The following is a 25,006-nucleotide window of genomic DNA, read 5'->3' as shown; positions in this document are numbered from 1 at the left end:
CTACTACTACTGCTACTGCTACTGCTACTGCTACTGCTACTGCTACTGCTACTGCTACTGCTCCTGCTACTGCTCCTGCTACTGCTCCTGCTACTGCTCCTGCTACTGCTCCTGCTACTGCTCCTGCTCCTGCTCCTGCTCCTGCTCCTGCTCCTGCTACTACTCCTGCTACTACTCCTGCTCCTACTTCTGCTACTACTACTGCTACTACTACTACTGCTACTACTACTACTACTCCTACTCCTACTACTACTACTACTGCTGCTACTGCTGCTACTGCTGCTGCTGCTGCTGCTACTACTACTACTGCTACTGCTACTGCTACTGCTACTGCTACTGCTACTGCTACTGCTACTACTGCTACTGCTACTGCTACTGCTACTGCTACTGCTACTGCTACTGCTACTGCTACTGCTACTGCTACTGCTACTGCTACTACTCCTGCTACTACTCCTGCTACTACTCCTGCTACTGCTACTGCTACTGCTACTGCTACTGCTACTGCTACTGCTACTGCTACTGCTACTACTACTACTGCTACTGCTACTGCTACTACTACTACTACTACTACTACTACTGCTACTACTACTGCTACTACTCCTGCTACTACTCCTGCTACTACTCCTGCTACTACTCCTGCTACTACTACTGCTACTACTCCTGCTACTACTCCTGCTACTACTCCTGCTACTGCTACTACTACTGCTACTACTCCTGCTACTACTACTCCTGCTACTACTACTACTACTACTCCTGCTGCTACTCCTGCTACTACTACTACTACTACTACTGCTGCTACTCCTGCTACTACTCCTGCTACTACTACTGCTACTGCTACTACTCCTGCTACTACTACTCCTGCTACTACTACTCCTGCTACTACTACTACTACTACTCCTGCTGCTACTCCTGCTACTACTACTGCTACTACTCCTGCTACTACTACTCCTGCTGCTACTACTGCTACTGCTACTACTGCTACTACTCCTGCTGCTACTCCTGCTACTACTACTGCTACTACTCCTGCTACTACTACTCCTGCTGCTACTACTGCTACTGCTACTACTGCTACTACTACTACTGCTCCTGCTGCTGCTGCTGCTACTGCTGCTGCTGCTGCTCCTGCTGCTGCTGCTGCTCCTGCTGCTGCTGCTCCTGCTGCTGCTGCTGCTGCTGCTCCTGCTGCTGCTGCTGCTCCTGCTGCTGCTGCTGCTGCTGCTGCTGCTGCTGCTGCTCCCCTGCTGCTCCCCTGCTGCTGCTGCTGCTCCCCTGCTGCTGCTGCTGCTGCTGCTGCTGCGGCTGCTGCTGCTGCTCCTGCTGCTGCTCCTGCTGCTCCCCTGCTGCTCCCCTGCTGCTCCTGCTCCTGCTGCTGCTGCTGCTCCTGCTCCTGCTCCTGCTGCTGCTGCTGCTCCACTACTACCACTACTACCACTACTGCTACTGCTGCTGCTACTGCTGCTGTTGCTGTTGCTACTGCTACTGCTACTGCTACTACTGCTACTGATACTGCTACTGCTACTACTGCTACTACAGCTACTACTGCTTTTGCTGCTGCTGCTGCTGATGCTACTGCTGCTACTACTGCTACTGTTGCTATTGCTGCTACTGCTACTACTACTACTACTGCTGCTACTGCTGCTACTGCTGCTTCTACTGCTGCTGTTACTGCTGCTACTACTACTGCTACTGCTACTGCTGCTACTACTATTGCTACTGCTGCTGCTCCTTCCACTACTACTACTACCGCTACTACTACTACCGCCACTACTACTACCCCTACTACTACTACCGCCACTGCTACTACCCCTACTACTACTACCACTACTCTTAGACCGTAATTCCTCCATCCCTCTATCGAGGATGCTAACCGATCGTTCCTCGTAACTCAAGTCTTTCTGGAGTGCTATCGTATCATACTTGAGGACGTGAGATGGGTCTGAAACATATATACACAGCATCGAAATGTGGAACACATTGTGGCTATCTGCTAGAGTTGGAGGTAGGGCTAATCTATATGCAACTGCTCCCACTTTGTCCAATATCTCAGAAGGACCTATAAACCAGGGACTAAGCTTGCCTTTCTTCCCAAACTGCTTCACACCTTTCATAGGATATATCTTTAAGAAGACTTGATCTCCGACTTTGAATTCCACATCAAGTCACTTGGCATCTGCATAACTTTTCTGACGGCTCTGAGCAACGAGCATACGCTTTCTAATTAGCGCTACTGCATCCTGAGCTTCTCTAACTGCTTCGGGTCCAAGAAGTTTCCTTTCTCCTACCTCGTCCCAATGTAACGGCGATCGACACCTCCTTCCATAAAGCAACTCATAGGGTGCCATCCCGATTGTTGACTGGTAGCTATTGTTGTAGGAGAATTCTATCAGTGGCAAATACTTACTCCATGATCCTCCGAAATCAAGTACACAAGCGCGCAACGTATCTTCTAAAATATGTATGGTACGCTCGGACTAACCATTGGTCTGAGAATGAAATGCCATACTAAGACTTAACCTGGTACCCATGACTTGCTGCAAGCTTCCCCAAAAACTCGACATAAACACCGATCCTCTATCGGATAATATGGTCTTAGGGATTCCATGCAGTCTTACTATTTCTTAAACATAAACATGTGTGTACTGATCTGCTGTGTAAGTATTCTTGACAGGGAGGAATTGAGCTGACTTGGTTACTCTATCTATTACTACCCAAGCCAAGTCGTACTGCTTATTTTTTCGTGGCAATCCCGTCATGAAATCCATGGCTATGTTGTTTCATTTCCATTCTGGAATACTAAGTGGTTGCAATAAGCCTGCAGGCCGCTAATGTTCTGCTTTCACTTGCTGGCATGCTAAACATTTAGACACATACTCTGTTATATCTTTCTTCATTCACCAATATAATGCCTTAAGGTCGTGAGTCATCTTGGTCGACCCTGGGTGAACTGAGTATGGGGTATTGTGCGCTTCTTCTAAAATCTTTATCTTATTCCCTTGATGATTCGACACGCATACCCGATCCTTATTTCTTAAGAACACCTGTCCTGATATAGAGAAATTTGTGGCCTTGCCTTCCTTAACTACATCCATATGCGCTACTAATGTGTCATCATGCCCTTGCCCAATCCGTATATCTTCTAAAAACTTGACTGGATGGACAAGTTAGCCAGTTTACCAACGACTACTTCTATTCCGGCATTGATTAGCTTCTACTGTAGGGGTTTTTCTATTCCAACTAACGCTGCTAGACTTCCATAACTTTTCCTACTTAGCGCATCAGCAACTACGTTTGCTTTTCCCGGGTGGTATAGGATTTTGCAGTCATAATCCTTTAATAATTCTAACCACCTACACTGCCTCATATTAAGCTCCTTTTGAGCGAAGAAATACTTTAAGCTTTTGTGGTCCATATATATCTCACACCGTTCTCCATAAAGATAATGGCTTCAGATTTTTAATGCAAAGACCACCACTGCCAACTCCATATCATGCGTTGGATAGCGTTGCTCGTACTCCTTCAGCTGCCTTGAGGCATAGGCTATCACCTTGTCATTTTGCATCAGCACACAATCCAAACCTTGCTTCGACGCATCACAGTAGACTACAAACTTGTCGTTGGGTGTCGGTACACAAAGTATTGGTGCTGAGCATAGCTTATCCTTAAGCAACTAGAAGCTCTCTTCACACTTATCCGTCTAGTTGAACCTTTGTTGCTTCCGGGTCAGGTTGGTGAGCGGAGTGGCTATCTTAGAAAAGCCCTCTACAAACCTCCGATAATAACCTACCAGACCCAGAAAACTTCTTACCTGAGAAGCTTTCTTTGGTTTTGGTCAATCCTTCACAGCCTCTACCTTAGATGGGTCTACAGCAACTCCTTCCTTAGATACTATGTGCCCGAGGAACGCTACTTGCGAAAGCCAAAATTCGCACTTCTTGAACTTAGCGTAAAGTTGATGCTCCTTTAGTCGTAACAAGATCAACCTTAAATGTTCCTCGTGCTCGACTTCGTCCTTTCTTGCCTGTCAGGACTACTTACACATTTGTCCAAATAATCCTTAATGACCCTATTCATTAAATCCATGAATGCGGTTGGAGCATTGGTAAGACCAAAAGACATAACGAAAAACTCGTAATACCCATAACGAGTTCTAAAAGCTATCTTAGGAATATCCTCTTCTCGTACCTTGAGCTGGTGATACCCAGACCGTAAATCAATCTTTGGAAACATGGTTGCTAGTCAGAGTTGTTCAAACAAGTCGTCAATCCGGTGTAGCAGGTACTTATTCTTAATCGTTACCTTATTTAGCTTGCGGTAATCTATACACATCTGCATGCTTCTGTCCTTCTTTTTCACAAATGGAACCGGTGCTCCCCATGGCGAATGGCTCGGCCTAATGAAGCCCAAGTCCAAGAGTTCTTGTAGCGGCGTCTTTAACTCCTTGAGTTTGGTAGGTGCCATCCGGTATATTGCCTTTGAGATAGGCTCGGTGCCCGGTACTAGTTCGATTGTGAAGTCAATTTCCCGAGTCGGCGGCAGCCCTGGTAAGTCGCCAAGAAATACTTCTGGGAATTCCTTTACAATGCGGACGTCTCCAACCTTTAGTGGTGTTTCCTTTACCACATCCGTGACGCTAGCTATGAATGCTTTACATCCTTTTTCTATCATCCTCTGAGCTTTGAGAGATGAAATAAGCAGTGTGCATAGCCTTGAAACTTTTCCCATATAGCATAGTCTCTAACCGTCAGGAGTCTCGAACGTTACTTGCTTTCGTCTGCAGTCGATGGTTGCACCATGCCTTGCTAGCCAATCCATGCCTAGTATCACGTTGAAGTCTTTGATATCTAGTTGTATCAGGTCTCCTTCTAGTTCTACATCCTCAATTTTGATCGGTAGGCCTCGTACTATCTGTGTTGAAAGGACTATTTCACCCGAAGGCAATTCTGTCACAAACCTAGTTCTAAATCTTTCACAAGGTTTATCTAATTTCTCTATCATTCCTAACGAGATATCCGAGTGAGTGGCTCCTGAATCAAATAATATTGAACATACATTATTGAGGATAGGAATCTGACCTGTGACCACTTTATTACTAGCGTGAGCTTCTCCCTGGGTTAAGGCAAAGACTCTGGCAGGAACCATCTTATTGTCCATTTTCTCCACTGGCTTGAGCAGGGGACATTCTTTCTTTCGGTGACCTTCCTGACCACACTTGTAACATTCCTTAGTGTTTATTTTTCACCTAGCGTGCCCCACTCCAGGAGATTAGAATTTACCGATCTACTCCAAATGCCTAGAGTGAAAAATAAAGCTTGCATTTAGGTCTTCCTCTCTTGTCTTCAAAATGCGAGAGTTCAAGGGTGGAAAGAAAAATCCATCTCAAAAGCAGGCAGTGCTTCTATAGTCCAAACAGTCAGCGCTTCTTTTGCCTCTGTTGGAAAACCATTTAGAGCACGCAGCGAAAAATCTTTGCGTGGTGGACCCATTGTTTGTTTATGGACAACACAACATTAAAATAAATTCATTAATCATATAAAAAATTTATATGACCAAGAAAACAATCCAGAAACATTATCATACAATACTATTAATCATTTATCAAATATATATATGTATATAAATATTCAATATATGTATATAGAATATCTAAACACAAAAAATCAAGAACATAAACTTTTACCTCTTGAAGCCTATCAAATGTCCTTGAGTCATTTTGTATTATTAACGATCTTCCTATCCAAAGCTTTGACTACTCAAACCACGATCTTCCAAAGTGTTCTTTACACCTCAAGATGTGTGTGGGCACATAGAGAACGTGAGTTTGTATTTTAGGAATCACAAGTATTTCTTAACACATGAGAACTTGGATTATGATCTGAGAATGGCTAGAATAATATAGAAGAAGGAAAAAAAACTTTTTGTCTGACAAAAAGCTCTTAATGATTTGTGTCTGTGTATTGTCTTGTGTGTTCACAACAAGGAAAATAGGCTTTTACTTCGGTTTTTAAACTTGATTTACTTCGGTTTTCGCTAAAATTCGCAACCGCAGTAGTTCGGAGCGAAGTAAAAAGTAGTTAAAAACCAAAGTAGAATCTCCACTTTCTACTTCGGTTTTTACATAATAACCGAAGTAGAAAGTGAATATACGCGACTATCCTTGACACTTTCTACTTCGGTTCTTAGGTAAAACTGAAGTAAAATGGCTACTTTCAACTTCGGTTTTTACTAAGAACCGAAGTAGAAAGGGGACTTTCAACTTCGGTTTTTACTAAGAACCGAAGTAGAAAGGGGACATTCTACTTCGGTTCTTAGTAAAAACCGAAGTAAAATGTGCCCGCCTTTTTATTTAATATATATTTCTGATTATTTTTAAATGGACGATTTCTATTTATATATATATATATATTTTTGGCCTAATTTTATTTAAATGGTCTAATTAATATATATATATATTTTGGCCTAATTCTTTTTCAACAATTTAATTATATGAATTTACAATTATATATATTTTTACAATTGAAATTGGTTAAGAATTTTTTTTGAATGAAAAAATGATAACTTTTATTAATTAAAAATGTTATACATGAGCATATAAAACACAAGTACTTAAGTAAGATAACTAGCCTTAACATTAATACATTTACAAAAAACTATACTTACAACTAAACGAACTTATAAACAAAATAGGCTTACTGATAAATGTATGTCATCAATTGACCTAACCATTCGTGTTGGATTGGCAAGAGGTCTGCAATCTCACAATATTGCGTCTTGTTGCGATAATTTTGCTATGCAAGTGCACACAGTCGCAAACTCGTAATAAAATGGTAAAACCAAGTATCGTCCTCAAGGACTGAGTTATCAATTACCAGTCAATTAATTTCTTGTTCTATTTGATGAATTGAAATTCTTGATTTTTGTAAAATACAGTAAAAGAACCAATAAAGTGCAGAAATAATAATCGACAATTAAATAGAATAATAACTAATAGTAAAACTTTTAATTTAATCACTGAGAAACAATTAGGATATTCAATCTCATCAACTATCCTCCCTATTATTCCCTAATGCAAAGTGTGAATTCTTCTTATTTTTACCTAATTCAATTAACAAGTTGATACAGTAGCCTATAATCATACTATGAATTATAAACTCAACCTAGGTGACAATTTCCTATATTTCTATGGTAAATTGAACCACAAAGGTAGCATTAATCTCAATCAACTTAATAACAGTTACACAATTAATTCAGATACTTTCGTTCTAAATTAGAATTATGTCCAATATAACCACAGCAGAATTAAATCTCACTTCTCAGATTTTGACTTAAAAACATATATATATATATATATGACTAAAGATGGCCAATCAATAATCAATCTATAAGAACAGGTTATAAGGAATTGAAGAAGATTGAAGAAGAAAGAAATTAAAATTGCATTAGGTCATAACAGAGATTCAAGTGATTCAATTGAACATCCTAAACAGAAAATTAGTTCATAGTCATAGTACTAATCACAACAAAAACTAAAGATAACATCAGGAAGAAAAACATGTAAAAATACTCTAAGCTTGAGCCTTCAAAACCAGAACTCCTCCCTTCGTCCGTACATCCCTATTCCTCTCCTTTTCGCAATCTTAAAACCTAAGATTTCAAAAATTAAAGAAGCGGGCCGCGGCTCTACATGCACTATGCCGCGGCCCGCATCGACGAATTCTGGGCAGAGTACCCATATATGCCGCGGCTCTCTGAAGCCATGCCGCGGCCCGCATCAACGAATTCTGGGCAGAGTGCCCATCTATGCCGCGACTCTCTCTAGCCATGCCACGGCCCGAAGACTTCCTGAAAAACAATGCTTCTGTTTCCCACCTAGCCGCGGCTCCCTTTTGCTCATGCCGTGGCTCTTAAGGGAAATCTCATTTCTTCAAGTTTTCATCCCAAAATTTCACCAACACTTCCAAATTGTGTTGAGAACCATTCTTGATCAAAATATGATGGAAAACTCGGTTATTTCTTCCCTTTCTTTGGCATTTTATTCCACATGCTCAATTCTTCCTGATATTCACAAAAACAACCAAACAAAGCATAAACCCGCGCTAAAACAAGGAAAAACAAAATAAAAGACTACTAAAAACATCACCAAAACATAATAAAAACTAGACTCAACAGTCTGCAATCTCACAATATTGCGTCTTCCCACCAAACTGTAAAATTAATAAATATAAATTAATTTTATAGATTATCGATACCAAAATAAGTTATAAAAAATGAACTTACTTTTTTCTTTTAGGGTTTCTATTGCATTTGATGCCCGTACAAGATCTCTAATATACTTCAACACATAAAAACTGTTGGTTTTTATTGATCAAATCAGAGATTATGCGCAGCGGAACAACAATCAAATTGTCAGATTAATCCCATAAGATTTCTAGATCTACTTCTTCACACTCATATATATATTGAATCAAGGACAAGAATAGAAACATTACCTCAGGTCCTTCCTTGCTGCTATCTTTTCGTATGGCTGAATCCTTGAGATCTCACACCAAGATCTTCCAAAATGTTCTCAGTCACCCAAAGAACGAGTGTGGGCTCGCTATACAAATAATAGGCAATAACTATTTATCAGATATTCTCAACACATGAGATCTGATAAAGTTTGGACCTAGTTTTTTTTTTTTTTTTTTTGAAGAACAATGACCTTTGTTTTGTCACTGATCTTTTTCTCTGAGAGAATCCTAGATATTTTTTTATCCCTGAAAACTTACGTTCTGTGAAAACTGATATCCAATATTTAATCATATCCAATATATTAAAATATTTGTTATTTTAAACAAATTCAAAATAACTGATCAGTTATCAGATTTTTGTTTAAATAATAATATTTAAATCAAATCAAAATATCTCATTATTTATTTAATATTTAAATAACTAAAATTGTGGAATCAAGAGACCAAGTCTATCTCTTATGCGTGTAGCACAGTGCATGTGCACTGTGCCACACGTGTACCACATGCATGTGCATGCATGTGATTTTTCCCAATTTTTATTATTATTTAAATACCAAAAATCCCAAAAATAAATTAATTCAAAATTAATTATATTTTTGTTAAATCAAATAATTAATTAATTCTTAATTAATTAATTACACATAATTAAACAATAATTATGTTTGATACATAGAAAAATATTTTACTTATCACATAAGTCCTTTTTGCCCATTTTTGTATTTGCCTTTGACAGTGATTGTTTGAGCCATTCTGGGAACCATGGACCTATAACATTAAGCTCCAATAAATTGAAACTAAATAATTAAACTCTTTAATTATAATAGTTAATTTATTAATTCTGATATTACTCCACTATAAATTCAGAATTGCACTCTTTATGTTATAGATATACTTTTACAGAAATCTTTTTCTTAAGTCGTCCATTGATATAACCATCTTACAATAGTTCAACCCTCTAATTAATTAGTTCATAAATTAGAATGGGAGAATTACCATTTAACCTTTCTAATTTATTTCTTATTCCTTAAGTACCATTAATTCACTAGTGAATAATTAATCTATAATCTAATTATAGATTTGAGCTCAAAATCATTCAGTTCCAGAATTATCCCTTAAGGGAACTAATATACGATCCGTTAGGAAAGATTAGATTCCGTGTTGTTGATACATGTTCCCAGCCATCCATGATATTAAATCTCCAAAACAAAAGTCATTAGCCTCATTCTTTGAAGAGACCTTAACGAGTGAATCAAAAGATTTAATAAACATGAACAGGAGTTCATGAACACTTAGGATTTAGGTTGATCTATAAATGATCATCTGTTATGATATGAATTACAAGTCTTTATTGTTAAATGGTTTTTGGATAAAGACTTTAATTCACATCGATCCATGTCATATATAATCATATTATATAAAGCACCTTTACCGAGATGTCTTACCACATCAATAATCCGAATCTAGATTATTTGTATCATTATGATACTCAGCAAACCGTACTTACAAGTCCAATTAAAGAATTCCATAACTTTAATTTGTCGTTGTTGACCATTTTTATTCATTCATGTGATCTTAATTCTCTCGTACTAATACAAGATCACATCCTCAATAATGAATATGGAATTTTTCTGATATTTACAAAATTATTCAAACAATAATTTAACAATCTAAATATGACAATAATAATAAACCATTGTATTTATTTATTCACAGAAAAAACAAATGTCTTTACATGCTTTTAGGACACACTCCTAACAAAAACCACATTCATGACTTTGTAGTTGTCTTGGACATGCAACATTGAATATATTTGTAGGATTGCCGAGTAATTCATTGGAAGAAGCCTTATAATATGCACTATTTAAAAAAGAAAATTAACAAAAGTTATTAAAATGTAGTAATATGTAATAGTTGTTGCATATTAAGAAATATTTTTAAAAATTTAAAACTTACCTCATTATCATTGAATCAATTTCTTCAGGACGTTTTGGTGATTTCAGTGGATCCGAGAACACGATTTTTCCTTTTGGCATAACAATCACCAACATTCAATGTTCCCTAAAATAAGAAGCGTGTTAAGTAAAATAATTAAATTTTTAATATATGAATAATCAAATAAGAAAAGTTTACACTATTTCTTACCGTATGTTCTAAGGTATAAAGTATAGTTGACCAACTCTATCCATGGTCATCAACCAATTTTCCAAGTCAATGGTTGATCGTTCTACATCGTGAACATTATTAATGCTAAGACGTTCAATGTCAAAAAACTTGTAAAAGACACGCTGATTTGGAAATAGGGACTCCCAAATGCATCTGAAAAATTTTCTTTACTGTTAAATATTTTTGAAAAATTTCGGCAGAGTTTCCCCTATAAATAGAACTACCCAAACCTGTAAACATTCAATTTACTATGAAAATTTGCAACAGATCACAGAGCAGTACTCATAACTGATTCTAAATTCATTTCATTCCAAAGAATTAGTTGAAGGGATACCTTAATCCAAATATCATTGCTGAGCCTCCAATCATATGCAAAGTAGCAACTTGTTCCACATCCTCTGAAGGTATAAAGATTGACTCGCGATTCATGAATGATGGGTCCACTGGAATTGAGACGACTGTGTTCATTCTCTTAACTCTGCAAAATTCTCTCACCATAAACTGAAGGCTAACATGGATGCGATTCATGATGTGATCGGCAAATGGTTGGCCTTCGGTCAGAGTATTTTCTGGATTGACGTGAGATCCAGCTGATGATAGATGTGGGCTAGTCAAAGACTTACGATTTGTCTTATCCTTGGATGGACTTTTTGACATAGGAGGTTTCTTTTTTAGAGGACCCTACGCAACATCAAGTAAAAATAATAATAAAATAATGGACCAACAAATATTTTAATAGGTAACAAATTAAAGAATTCGTTTATACCTGGTCAGTCATAATTAATTCTTTTGGCCAAGGAATGAATACGTCATAAGTATCTCGAACATAGCGTATCTCCCCAACAGAACATGGGATTTCAGCATCCTCTTGTAACATTTTGGTGACTCGTACCCCCGCGTATTTGTCTGTCAGTTGAACACCATGAATAGTCAGTGGACCCACCCCATCAATGATAACACCCTCTGCCACCACATTATGAATATTATCCGAACAAAGTAACACATCCTGCATGTACGGTGTGTGATATTCTTCGTCGTTCTGCTAGTCATCGCTGTCGTGTTCATCCATATCATCTATCCCACCTGCTTGTTTAGCTTTTTCCTCCTCTAAAGCTTTAAGTTCTGCTTTGAGCCTCGCAATTTCTGCATCTTTCTTACTAACAACATCAGCCATTTCTGTTGCTATTTTTGGTTTTCTTCCAAAGACGGACGAAATCTTCGCAAACAACCTACAATAATCAACCAAATTTATTTAAAAACTAAAATATTATAGAATTAAGTTAAATGCAACAAATAAAAAAATAATATCATACCCAAGTGCTCTAACACGCCCTGGGTGCTCAGGTGTCCCTAAAGCTTGCGTTAATATGTCATTCTGACCCTTTGCAATGATTTCTCCACTACTAACTTTTTCTTTCAGCTCATTCTGTGGAACAAACCAGTGGTCACTTATATTAGTTACTTATAAGAACTTTATCATTCCTACATTACTTTAAAATACTTGCTTGAAACCACTTACAATTCTTGCTTCAATTTGTTTGTCCAAATCTGTGACAAGAACCTTCTTCTTTTCTCGTGCTCTTATCCAAACTTGGTACCGTTCTACATCTGCCACACCTAGTTCAGTTTTCTACAACATACAACAATTAATTAAAGTTGGTGAGTGCAATATTCTTCATAACAGGTTGACAGTTGTAAAATAGTGATGTGAATTACTTACCAAGTCCTCTCTAACATTGGCAAGCCCTCTACGAGATGTACGATGCCTCGAAGTATATTTGAGAGCTCTTTCACGTTGTGCTGCCCGCAAAGCCTACAAAAAATAAGTAACAATAAGTTTTTAAGCAATTATTAGTATTTCAAAACTAATAAATCATATACATAATAGATATACATAATAGTACCATAAACTCAGGAGATAAACGGTGGCTAACAAATGTCCTCCAATCTTCTAGGTCAAGTTCTGGATATTTCTTAGGAAGGATTTGGAGTTCATCTATCAGACCGTCTTCTGCCAAAGGGTAGATGTAGTCACTAGTGATGTTGGTCTTAAAATCTCTCATCATTCTTCCCGCACATTTAATTAATTCTGGTTTCCAATTTTCTGGAATGTTAAAGGCACCCTAAAATAGAAAGAAAATGATTAATGAAATGCAAAATAATTCATGAAAATGATCAATATATTAAAGTAATTAAAATATTTTCTTACATATACATCCTCCCATATTATATTCTTCAATTCTTGTGGGACTTGTCTCCAATCCTTATAATTGAGAGAGACCGTTCTCCTAGTTTTAACTCTAAGGTACGATTGCATCTCACTATATGCTTTCCCTATAGGTTGACCTTTATCATTAAACTGAATATTTCTCTTTATTCCCTTAGCTTTTTGATTATTAATATTGTTCTTCTTTGTTGGGCCTCGCCTATTTGGTGTGTTCTCCCCTTCAGAAATTGTCATCTGCACATAAACTCTACAATTCTTTAGGCAAAACTCTAAAAATTTGTTGAATCCATCTTGAAATTGTGATGTTTCTCTCATCTCAAGCATCCATGATTTATCCATACTAATAACAATATTAAATTTCTAATAAGTTAGAAAAAAACTTATATTAGGTTCTAGTCTTATAAATTTTTTAAAAAATTCGACAGAGTATCCTCTATTTCTATAGCATACAGTAATTTCATAATTACCTATAAAATCAATACAAACAAACACAATAATCAAGCATAGATGAATCCATCATTATTAGGTTCTAGTCTTATAAATTTTTTAAAAAATTCGGCAGAGTATCCTCTGTTTCTATAGCATACCGTAATTTCATAATTACCTATAAAACCAATTAAAACAAACACAATAATCAAACATAGATGAATCCATCATTATTAGGTTCTAGTCTTATAAAATATATAAAAAATTCGGCAGAGTATCCTCTGTTTCTATAGCATACCACAATTTCAAAATTTCCTCTAACAACAACACAAACAAACACAATAATCAAGCATAAATCAATCCGTCCTTATATTACCACAGCACGCAAATTTCCCAGAGCCTACTTCACTAATTTTCAAACATAACTTTCACTAAATCTAATATGCATGATTACATTTGCCTTATCTTTATACATAAATCTTGTAGTAATATAAATAAAAAAAATAACTAACCTTCAATATTACTCTTCAATGCACTCGAAATGAACAACAAAGTTCACCACTCAATCAACGACCCTACTAAAACATTACATAATTAGTAAACTACATAATTAATTATCAAACCAAATAATAAAAAAAATTCCAAACTAGTTAATGAAACTAATGAACAACACTTTGATCATCTTCAAGCTATTTATTTTTTTTTCAAATATTTAAAAAACAAATTTATCTATTGTTACAATTTCTAAAATTCACTAATATACTTATATATATATTTATAATAAACCTAATTTTTATCACATTATTTAACCTAACAAAATAAACAAATAATTATAAAAGTTAACAAAATATTAATTATATTAATTATAAAATTCGGAATAATAAAAAAAAAAAAAAACATAGAGAAATAAAAAATTATCATCAAAACCATATTTTAGTAATCTATACCTGTTTTGAAGCTCAAAATCCCCTTGCAATGACAAAACTCCGGTCAAAATCCGGCAAGAAACAATGGAAAAAATACCCACGGCCAAATGCTTTTTTTTCTCTAAAAAACAAAAAAAAAACAGATTTTTGGACTATATTTCGGTTTATAGCGTAGAAAAGCAGCAAGAAATAAAGAAAAAACAAAATAAAAGGGTGTGGAGAATGAAAATGGGTCTTGGCTCACGGTTGTTAATGGAGGTTTTTGGGGGTTTTTTTGCACAGAGGAGAGAGAAGGGCTTGAGGGAGATGACCGTTCAGGTGATAAAAAAGGGTTATAAAACCCTTTAACTTCGGTTTTTACCTAAAAACCGAAGTTAAAGGTGCATAAGGGAATAATGGTTGTGCACATTTCACTTCGGTTTTTAGGTAAAAACCGAAGTGAAATGTACACAAGGGCCGCGTTTGGCTTGACCATTTTTTTGCATTTTTATTATCTCTAAACATAAGTCACGGGCTTGTGCAACCAAACACGACCCTCTTCACTATGAATTTTTTACTTCGTTTTTCTAAAAAAGCGAAGTAGTATGTAATTTTTTTCAGGGCGCCATTTTCAAAGTGAAGTAAAAGAGTTTGAATAGGTTTTTACTTCGTTTTTTTGTATGCTCACTATAAAAACCGAAGTAAAAGCCTATATTTCTAGTAGTGGTTCCTCTTCTTCTTCTATATCATATATATAGAGATTTATATTACCGTATTATTCCTAATAATAATAGTAATATAATCTAATATAATAATTATGATAGGATTTGATTTAGGTAAATATCTAACTTACCAAATTTGAAAACAATTTTCAAATTATTAAATAATTAAATAAACAAAATAAAAACTACACAAATACAATATCTGTATAGTGGTACACGCACGACACAGTACTTGGACTGTGTCAGGCGTGTACTGCTATTCCCTTTTCATAGGTTTTGCATTTTTCTTTTATTTAATTATTTAACTAAATAAATCTCCCCCAAAATAAGGTATTTATCTTTTTAAGGAAAAGATGAAACCATATTTCAAAATTTTAATTACTAAATTCAAAATTCAAAATTCAATTTGATGATCATCATTATCTTCATCTTTTAAAATTCAATAAATCAAAAACTATTTTTGACTTACCAATTTTATTTTCTCTCACTCAAATAAAATAATTAATTTCAAAAAAATTATTTATTTATATGAAATTTGAAAATTTATATATTTAAATTAATAAATATATTTTTCAAAATTTAATAATTAATTATTCAACCTCAATTAAATATAATTGCATACTTGACCCGAAGGATAAAATTCATCTCAAATTCTCAAATTACAATTATACCCTTCTATCAACTTTTACCTTGATATGGTGTTGATAGAGCCACCCTGGAGACCTATGAACCTATAATATCAAACTCCAATAAATATTACATTATTAATCAAAGTTCTTTGATTAAATAATAATATTTATTAATCTCATGATTACTCCACTAAAAATATGAGATTGAACTCTTGATAATTATAGACATATATTTACTGAGTACTTTATTCAGAATAAAGTATCCATTGATATAATGATTACATACAACGTTAATCCTCTATTAATAGTTCATAATTAAAAGGGAATAAAATTACCGTTTTACCCTTTTAGCTATATCTTGTTCCTAGAGTACCATTGACTTTACTAGTGAATGTTGTGTCACAAGTTTGCAACGTGGGCACTCATATCCTTTTCAGTTCCAAAAGTCAACCCTATAGGGAACCATTATTCAATCTGTAAAAAGATATCCTGTTAAACTACGTCCCTAGCCATATACATCATTGAGACCCCAAAAAATTGTTCTTAGCCTAATTATTCTTACAAACCTAAACGCATAAATCAAAGGATCAGATGACATATATAGAAGTTCATAGTAACCTTAGGATTAAGATCATCGTGTATATGATCATCATTTGATTAATACTATGAAACAGTGTTTAAACAAGTATTAACAAAACACATCTGATCCAGTTCCACATACTCTCAGCATGCAAAGTACCTCTCTTAAAGTGTCATACTACACTAGTAATCCGGATCTATGTCACATGTATTCATAATACTAGTGGACTGTACTAGCAATGATTAATCTAAAGATTTCATAACTTTATTTTACTGCGAACTATTTAAATTTAGTATCTTAATCTCGACTTCCATACCAATATAAGATTAAGATTACATAGATAAACTTTGAAATTTTCTGATATTCACTTAATATTATCATATAATATCTGACATTTAATTTAAAACATCCCTATATCTATACAATAATTCAATTCAATTATTTATTTAATTTAAAACATTTATCAACTGCTTTCATGGCACTATTCCATATAGCCTCATATGTCGCAGAATCGGGACACATCCTAAAATCCACTTCAAAAAATATTGACCTGGCTCTTCGTTCCAGTTGGTGGGGAGACACTGTTTCAAAAAGGGCTTGCCATACTCTGCCCTAGGGCAAACTTTGCTGATCCAAGCGTTATGGGGGACTCAGTTTTAGGTCCTCTAAATCAATCAATAAAGTTTTCATGGAAAAAGGAGTGTGTATTTATTGTGAAAGATGGTTTATGGCATAACATCATTCACGCTAAGTATCTCAAAAAGGGTGATTTGCTATCTTGCAGACAAAAACCATTTGACTCCATGCTTTGGAAATCTATAGGCAAAGCTTTGGGGCTCTTTCCAAAGGGTCTATGTAAGAGGATCGGTAATGGGAAGAATACACCCATCTGGTTTGATGATTGACTCCCATATCCCCCTCATAGACCAACTCCATTGCTAGACGCGTCTCATGGGGTGAGTTGGGTGAACCAATTTATAGACAGCTACGATTGGTTCATTCCTAAACTGCAACAATTGTTCTCCCCCTCAGATGTTAAGAGAATAATTAATATTCCTCTCCCTGATTCTGTTTCGGAGTATAGTTTGTTATGGCATCCGCACCCATCCAAAAAATTTACTATCAAATATGCACTAGCCTTATCTTGTTGAGAGGGAACCACACATATAGGTTGGGCACTTATTTGGAAAAGTAAAATCCACCCAAGACTTGAGGTTCTATGGTGGCAATACTTGCTGATGCTCTTCTTACAAAGGCAAAGCTAAATGGTCTTATAGGTCTCCATTCCACCAGCTGTTGCTTCTGCCATTAAGAAGATGAAAGTTATTTTCACCTATTTCGGAAGTGCCAGTTCACGGCAAGGTTATTGTTCATTAGCTTGAGGGGTCAGCGTATTGATTAGATAAATGTTAATGGATGGGAGGGATGGTTCAAATTCTTCAAAGACCCAAACAACATCCCAAGCCAAACATTGTTTGAGGATTTCTTTCTTCAAGCTTCCACCTTGATTGACATTGTTTGGAGAGAAGGAAATGAAATTATCCATGGAGCGACCATGAGGTTGCTTGCCTAGAGGGGATAATACACAAGTTCATCAATCTATGCAAGGGGTTGAAGCTTTGGAAAATCACAAAAATTGACAGGGGAGTGAACTACTTGACCCATAATTTGGCTAAATATGAACTCCACTTTGGAATCGAAGGCAAAATTAATTGGGAGAGTTGCAACGACTCAATCCTAAACAAATATAAGTGATGGCATCCACCTTGACATTCTCCTTGGACGGTTATGTTGCAGAATGGTTGGCTGCTGTAAATTTATTTCTTTCTGTTTCAATTGTTGTTCTAGTTTTATCCATTAGTGTCTATTTTTTTGTTCTAGTGTGTGGCTCGTGTTGTTTCTGGTTCGAGGATTGCCCTGTAGGCTCCTCTTTGTTCTCTTTTGGTTTTCTTTCAGTTTTCTTTTGTTGCAGGTTGTGTTGTTTGTTTGTTGCTCTTATTTTTGTACATTCTTGGGGTCATCTAGGCGTAGTCTTTATCTTGTTCAGGCTGTGTTGTTTTCTTTTATGTTCAGTTGGGGCTTCTTGTTAGGAAGTGCCTCATTGCTTGTAATATTTTTTTTAAGGGGTTAAAATAAATAAAAATTGATTACTAGTAATGACATTACCAAAGAAAATTAGATGAGAAGTATTCTCATTGTTTTCTCTCAAATTTATGTGGGCTCCATAAACTATTCCCATTACTTATTAGTAAACATGACATGAAAGTTTAGCAATTAGAATACGTGGACTTAGCATAACCAAATAATTCCAAGATAATCATATAAAGTTTCCTTTATTTTCTTTATAATTAAAAAAATATACTAATAAACATGTATAGGAGCACCATTGGACTTTATTCGCCATGATAATGACATTGCTTTATGAGGAAATATATAAATGATAGATAAAGACATGCCATTGAGAAATGAAGAATATATTATACTATAAGAACAGCATATATATATATATATATTATTATGTAACCAGTCTCCATCTATAACTTGCGTTTCGGGAATGTTTTGAGAGAAAGAGATGTATAAGGCAGCTAGATATATATATATATATCTATATATCTAGCTACCTTATACATCTCTTTCTCTCAAAACATTCCCAAAACGCAAGAGTTAGAATCTCAAATATCACGCCCATTGTATAAACGTTTGGTATGTATAACACAAAGTTATATATATATTTTTAAATTAGCAAGTTGATCGAAGCTCCAAAATTAAAATATTTAAAGACTTTTTGTTTGTTTTCTTAATTATAATAATAATAATAATAATTGGGAAGTTGCTGTTGCAACCCTAAAAGTTTTATTGGTGCAAAATAATAATAATAAAGTTTCTGTAAAAGTTTTAAAGTTATGATAAAGAGAATTTATACACTACTACAAAAAAGACTTTTTAGGACTCGTGGACCGCGAGTCCTCTATTTGAGAGTCTTAAAAATTGGGGGGTCGAGTCCTGAAAAGTTTTATTTTTTATTTTTAAAAAATTAATTGGTGGGTTTTGAATCCGGCGGCAGGGCTCCGACGACGGTGGCGGCGCCACCATTCAAAGGTGGTGGTTCGGAAAACAAACTATTGGGTTTTAAAGCCCAAGAAGCAAGGAGTATGGTGGTGGTGGTTCTGCTCGAGGTGGCGGAATATGCTCAGAAAGTTTGGGACAAACCCATGAACGATCGAACTTCAAGTGCCCCGTTGAGGGCCTTAGGCCGCGTGTGAGGTTGCCAACTCCGGGGGTCGGGGGTTTCGGGGGACGGCGCTTCCACTGGTCCGGTGTGTGGCGGTGGCTGGAGACAGGATGGCGGCCGTTCGGCATTGGCACTTTGGGAGAGAGGGAGAGAGAGAAGGAACTTCGGGAGAGAGAGAGAGAGGGAACCGAGGAGAGTGAGTGAAAAATGGATTGTGTGATTTTTTTTATTTTTTATGAATATATAATAATAAAACGTTTGTTAAAAAAATTTGGAGGGAATTCGAAATTTTTTAAAATTTAAAATTTTATGATACACATAAGTTTTTAGGACTCGCAACGAAAAATCCAGGAGGTGTTTGTTTGAAAAAAAAACTCAAATTTTTAGGACACACATAGTTTTTAGGACTCGCATTTATGTGAGTGTCCTAAAAATGTATTTTTGTAGTAGTGTATAACACATTCATTTTCTTATTTTTCCACTAATCCAAAATATACAGTTACATATATTATGAATTTATATATAAGAATCTTAATTTGTAACGACAATGTTTTTACATGAATTATAGTCATATTATTCCTAGTTAGGAAAACATCATAGATCATATTATATTAATTATCTTGTTTATTTAATTTTGAATAATAATTTTATTCGGTGACATTACAAACTAATTATTGATTTTCAAAACACACTTAATATAATACTTTTTTTTATGTATCCGTTATTAGAATGACGCTTACTAATTTATTAAAAGAGAAATTGGTAGAAATGACCTATTTTTATACTGCATTTTGTACTATGACCTACTTTACATAGTTTTTAATTAAATGACCACTTTTATTAATGAAACTTTATTATTACTTTTTTTTTTCCTTTAGAATAATATAATATTAAATTAAAACAGAAAAAAAAACCCTAAAACTATCTTCTTCTTCCTCACTCATCTCACCCACCCACCCACAACCACCCTCCCCCATCCTGCCACTGCCACCGCCACCACCACCACCTAGGATAGTCGCCGGGGACCACTGCCCTTCACAACCACCACCACGTCTCTCCATAAATATGGCCAACAATGTTAGTTTATATGAGTCTTTATTAAAAATAAGATTTGATGCTGTTTTTGTAGATTAAAAGTGTGAAATAATTTTTTTAGTAAATTGAAAGTATTAGTAAGAAATTGGGTATATTTTTGGAGTTTTATGGAGCTTAAAGCTTGAAAATCTAAAATTTTTAATGGTGGTTTCGACCATTTTCGGGGATAGAGAAACTTAGAATTTTTCGACAACCTGTCTAATTTTTCGACAGGTTGTCTGATATTTCAGACTAGTCGTAGTATATTTTCGACCACCAGTCTAAATTTTAGACCACATGTCAAATTTTCAGACAACATGTCATTTATTTCGACCACATATCTAATTTTTAGACAGACTGTCGAATTTTCAAACAGGGCGTCGAATTTTCAAATTTTAATTTTCTTATATAATATTTTAATTTAAGTAATACCAATAATTTATATTTGTTTGTTTTTCGTATTTTTTATTCAGATGTCATCAAAAAATATTGTAATATTATGTGATGGATTATGGAAAAAGAATGAAAACTCATGGAAATGAATTTCAAATGGCTCACGATCAAGATCAAGTTTGGTACAAACTAACCTCACTTTTGAGGAGTTAGTTGAACATATTTATGAAGTTACAGATATCGATATAGAATTAACTCACAAGGTGACGACGATGGTGGAAATTAAATTGCTTGCAATAAAGAATAGTAGAGACATTGTAGTTTCTTTACATGGCAAGAGCGTAATCTGATTCCATTATGTGTGGGTTTGATAAAGAAGATGGAAAATGCACTCACTAAGGATAAACTTGTTACTAATATTGATTCTACTGCAAAGGTTGACTCTATTGCAGACCTTTCTAGTGATGATGATTTTAATGATGCTGGTTTAAACGATGATAACGATGTTGGTTTAGAAGATGATGATGATGATGATGATGATGAGAAACAATATTGATCATGGTCTTATTGAGGTAAATTTGAATTTCCCATGTCATGAAAATAAATTTTGATGATTACTTTGATGGTGTAATGTTCCTCATTCTAGTTCTGTGATGATGATGATGAGAAACAATATTGATCATTGTCTTATTGAGGTAAAGTTGAATTTCCCATGTCATGAAAATATAAATTTTGATGATTACTTTGATGGTGCATACATATGTAATGTTCTTCATTCTAGTTCTGCACCTCACACTGTTGAAGAAAACCATGGTGCACTTCCTCATGTATGCCATGATGATCATTGTAATGAAACAAGTCATGTTAGAAGTACACCAAGCTCAAATGCAACAAGTATTATTGAAGAGGTTTTTTGTGTTAGTTAATATTTTGTAGATAAGAAAGAGTTGAAGATGAAAGCACACATGCTTGACCTCACCATTAATATTAAATGAATAGGGAACAAAACGAACACAATTCATCAACAAATTAACCCAAGGTGTGGCAAAACAGAGTTTGAGCATGACCATCTCTAAGAAAGACCATTCAACTCAATCATATGTCTTACTTATATCCAATTTCAATACTGAAAAACATTTCTTTCACTGGTTAAGTGCACGTAAGTGCACATGTGGTCTAGAATTAATACAAATTATGCAATGAATGTCCCAAAGTAGAAATTTGTATTTTTCATATAATGCTCTATGGTTCAATGCAATATTATTTTGTATATATTTGATTTTGATGCTTAAAAATAATCCTAAAATAGTCAAACCTGCTACTTTGGATGGTTGAAATTATATCATGACCTTTCTTAGTAGTTTTACTAGGATATCCACCACTCAATCTTTAATCATCAAGTGATGGTTGGTTAACAAAATTTTATTTGAAAAATATTAATTATAATCCAACAATGACGATATGCAATTTATTTATCTTTAATTATTGGACATTTTAACAATTTTAGATGGGCAGTTGAAAATATTAGACATACAGTCGAAATTTCAGACAACCTGTCGAAATATTGAAATAGGCAGTCCAAATATCAAGTTTCCTGTTGAAATCATTAGACAGGTAGTCAAAATTTTGGACAACCTGTTGAAATATTGATACAGGTATTCTAAATTTTAGATTGTATGTGAAAAATGATACAGAGCCTCTCAAAATTAATAATAACCCGTCGAACTATAAGATGATTGAGTGTCATGAGCAGCTCCTGACATCAACAAATCCCACCTTCTCTCAAGAAATTCCACTAACTTCAAAAGACCTTCAAGAATTTCCTTAAGTGTGTTCTTTAGAGTGACCAAAAGTGAGAGTGAGAGGGGATGAACGTGAATCTGCTAGAGCGTTTAGTCCAAAGCCCCATCTTGACTTAGTCCCAAATCCAAAAAGACCTTTTTGCTCCTAAGAAAACTCAATCCCAAAACTAAACTCGTCTGAAATATTGACAGCTAGTCTCAAATATCGACAGCCCGTCTAAAAATTTCGACACCTCGTTTGAAATTTCGACAGCCCGTCTAAAACTTTCGACACCTCGTTTGAAATTTCGATAACCTGTCAAAAACTTTCGACAGGCTGTCTGTGTTGACCCTCGATTTGGTCAACTTACACGGAGTCAAATGCCTGATGTGACTAGATGTATTGAAATGGATTTAATAGCAAAAACAGTAAAGAACACAACAGATTATAGTGGTTCGGCCTTATGAGAATGGTAATGACCTACGTCCACTTAAGCTATTATTGATGTCAGTTCTCAAAGGAGTGATCAAAGAACTAGGGTTCTCTGAGTTTCACAGACCTGAGAGAGATGAACAATGCAATCGTAAGATCATAGCCTTAATTATCTTGTAAAGCATCAACTAAAAATCAGCCAAAAAGTCCCTCCCTTGAGCTATTTCTCTCTATTTATAGGCTCAAGGAGGATTATATGAATCAGTTACAAATATTCTTTCCTAAATAATCAGATCATCATGGATCATGGGAGATAATCTCGGATATGATTACAATTGTACAAAATTATCTCTAAATATATGGAGTATACGACCAGGCTGGTCGTATAAAAGCTTCAAATGTTACGCCAGGGGAATCTCACTGGTCGATGGTCGAACGGACCTTCTGCCAGGTGTCAGCCACGTGTTAAAATAGTCCGCCACGTCACCCGTGCCTGGTTTTTGGATAACATTTGCCCCCCAAGTTCATTTATTAAGACTAGTAATAAATGAACTTTAAGGCAAACGACTCTTCGGTTACCCCACCCAATCTGTCAGAGTAGTTCGTGCCTTCTTGGAAAAAGAAACCTACCCCTGTCTAATCACAAATTTTCGATTCCCAAGCAATCCATTGGTGGCTATCACCTTTCCCCATGCTTTGAAAAGAGGAAACTGATGATTACCTCTTTTTTCATGCCACAGACAAAATATATATAGCCTCCTCAGAGCCTCCTTTTTATTTTTACGCAAGTCATTTCTCTATCAAGAAACCCTAAATCAGAACCTTCATTCTTCCTGAAGACCATCCTTCAGCGTTTCAAGAACCACCAGCCGTTCGTTCGCTTACGCTTAGAATTTCTTCCAACCTCCATAATCTTCGCTTCGGTAAGTTTCAGAGCTTTTGTACTCTTTGTTTTCGTTGTGCATGCCGCTATGAGTTAACTTCTAGGTTCTGATATTGTCTGTGTTCTTGAGTAGAAATGCCTGAAAATAGGGGATTTATCGAGTGATGCTAGATAGGATGGTGTGTCTTTGCCATTTAGGAGTTATTAATCAGTTTGATAGTCGAGATCATAAATTTAGGACGTAAAACCGAAGTAAAAATTCGATTTTTATGCTAGTTGTAAAACTGAGTTTTTCTCGCCCTTACAGGAGTTGAAAAAGCTTTTTCAAAAAAACATTTTGCTTTCACTTTTTGATCTATTTTTCAAACTGTTCGTGTGGAAAATTTTGGTTTTCATTAGAATGCTGTTGTATAAAAGTTTGACTTTTATACACGACCAGCGTTATTCTAACCATCTTTCTAGACTCTCCATCCTTACCTCCCCATTTTTCTGTCCGCAGATTTTAATGCCAGATTTGTGGGGAGGTGAGCGGCCTATCGAAGACGATCTTCTTGCGCAACTGTTTGAAGGTGAAGAACAGCCCACTCAACGTGTTCACGAGATTCCATTCTCAAGACTCTCTTCTTCCAGACCTCAACCATCATCATCCAGAATGGCCCGTTCCAAATCTCCTGGCCAAAAGAAACCAAATCTCGAAGACAATCCAAATCCTCCTGCCTAGCCTGATGCTGAAAAGAGCGTTAAGTCTCTGGTCACTGATGAGAACTTGATGCTGTCTGGCCTCCTGACCCCTCATCAGGAAATGAGGGAACCCGCGGCGGTTGACGCCACTGCCGAGGGGCATCCCGAGCAGCAACCCCCAGCGTCTCCTCCTCGAAGGAGACCGACTGGGGTTACGATCAGGGAACCTACTGGTGCCGCCTTAGCAGAAAGGCCTTCTCCCCCCCAAGGGAAGGGGAAACAAAAGGCAGCAGAGATTGTCGTAGACTTGGATGAGTCTTCAGACGAAAACGGTACTGTTATTTCGCTTTTAAATAGCTTGCCAATTCCC

Source organism: Humulus lupulus, chromosome 4 (genome assembly GCF_963169125.1).
Source record: "Humulus lupulus chromosome 4, drHumLupu1.1, whole genome shotgun sequence".
Taxonomy (NCBI): Eukaryota; Viridiplantae; Streptophyta; class Magnoliopsida; order Rosales; family Cannabaceae; genus Humulus; species Humulus lupulus.
This window is presented reverse-complemented; position numbering follows the sequence as displayed.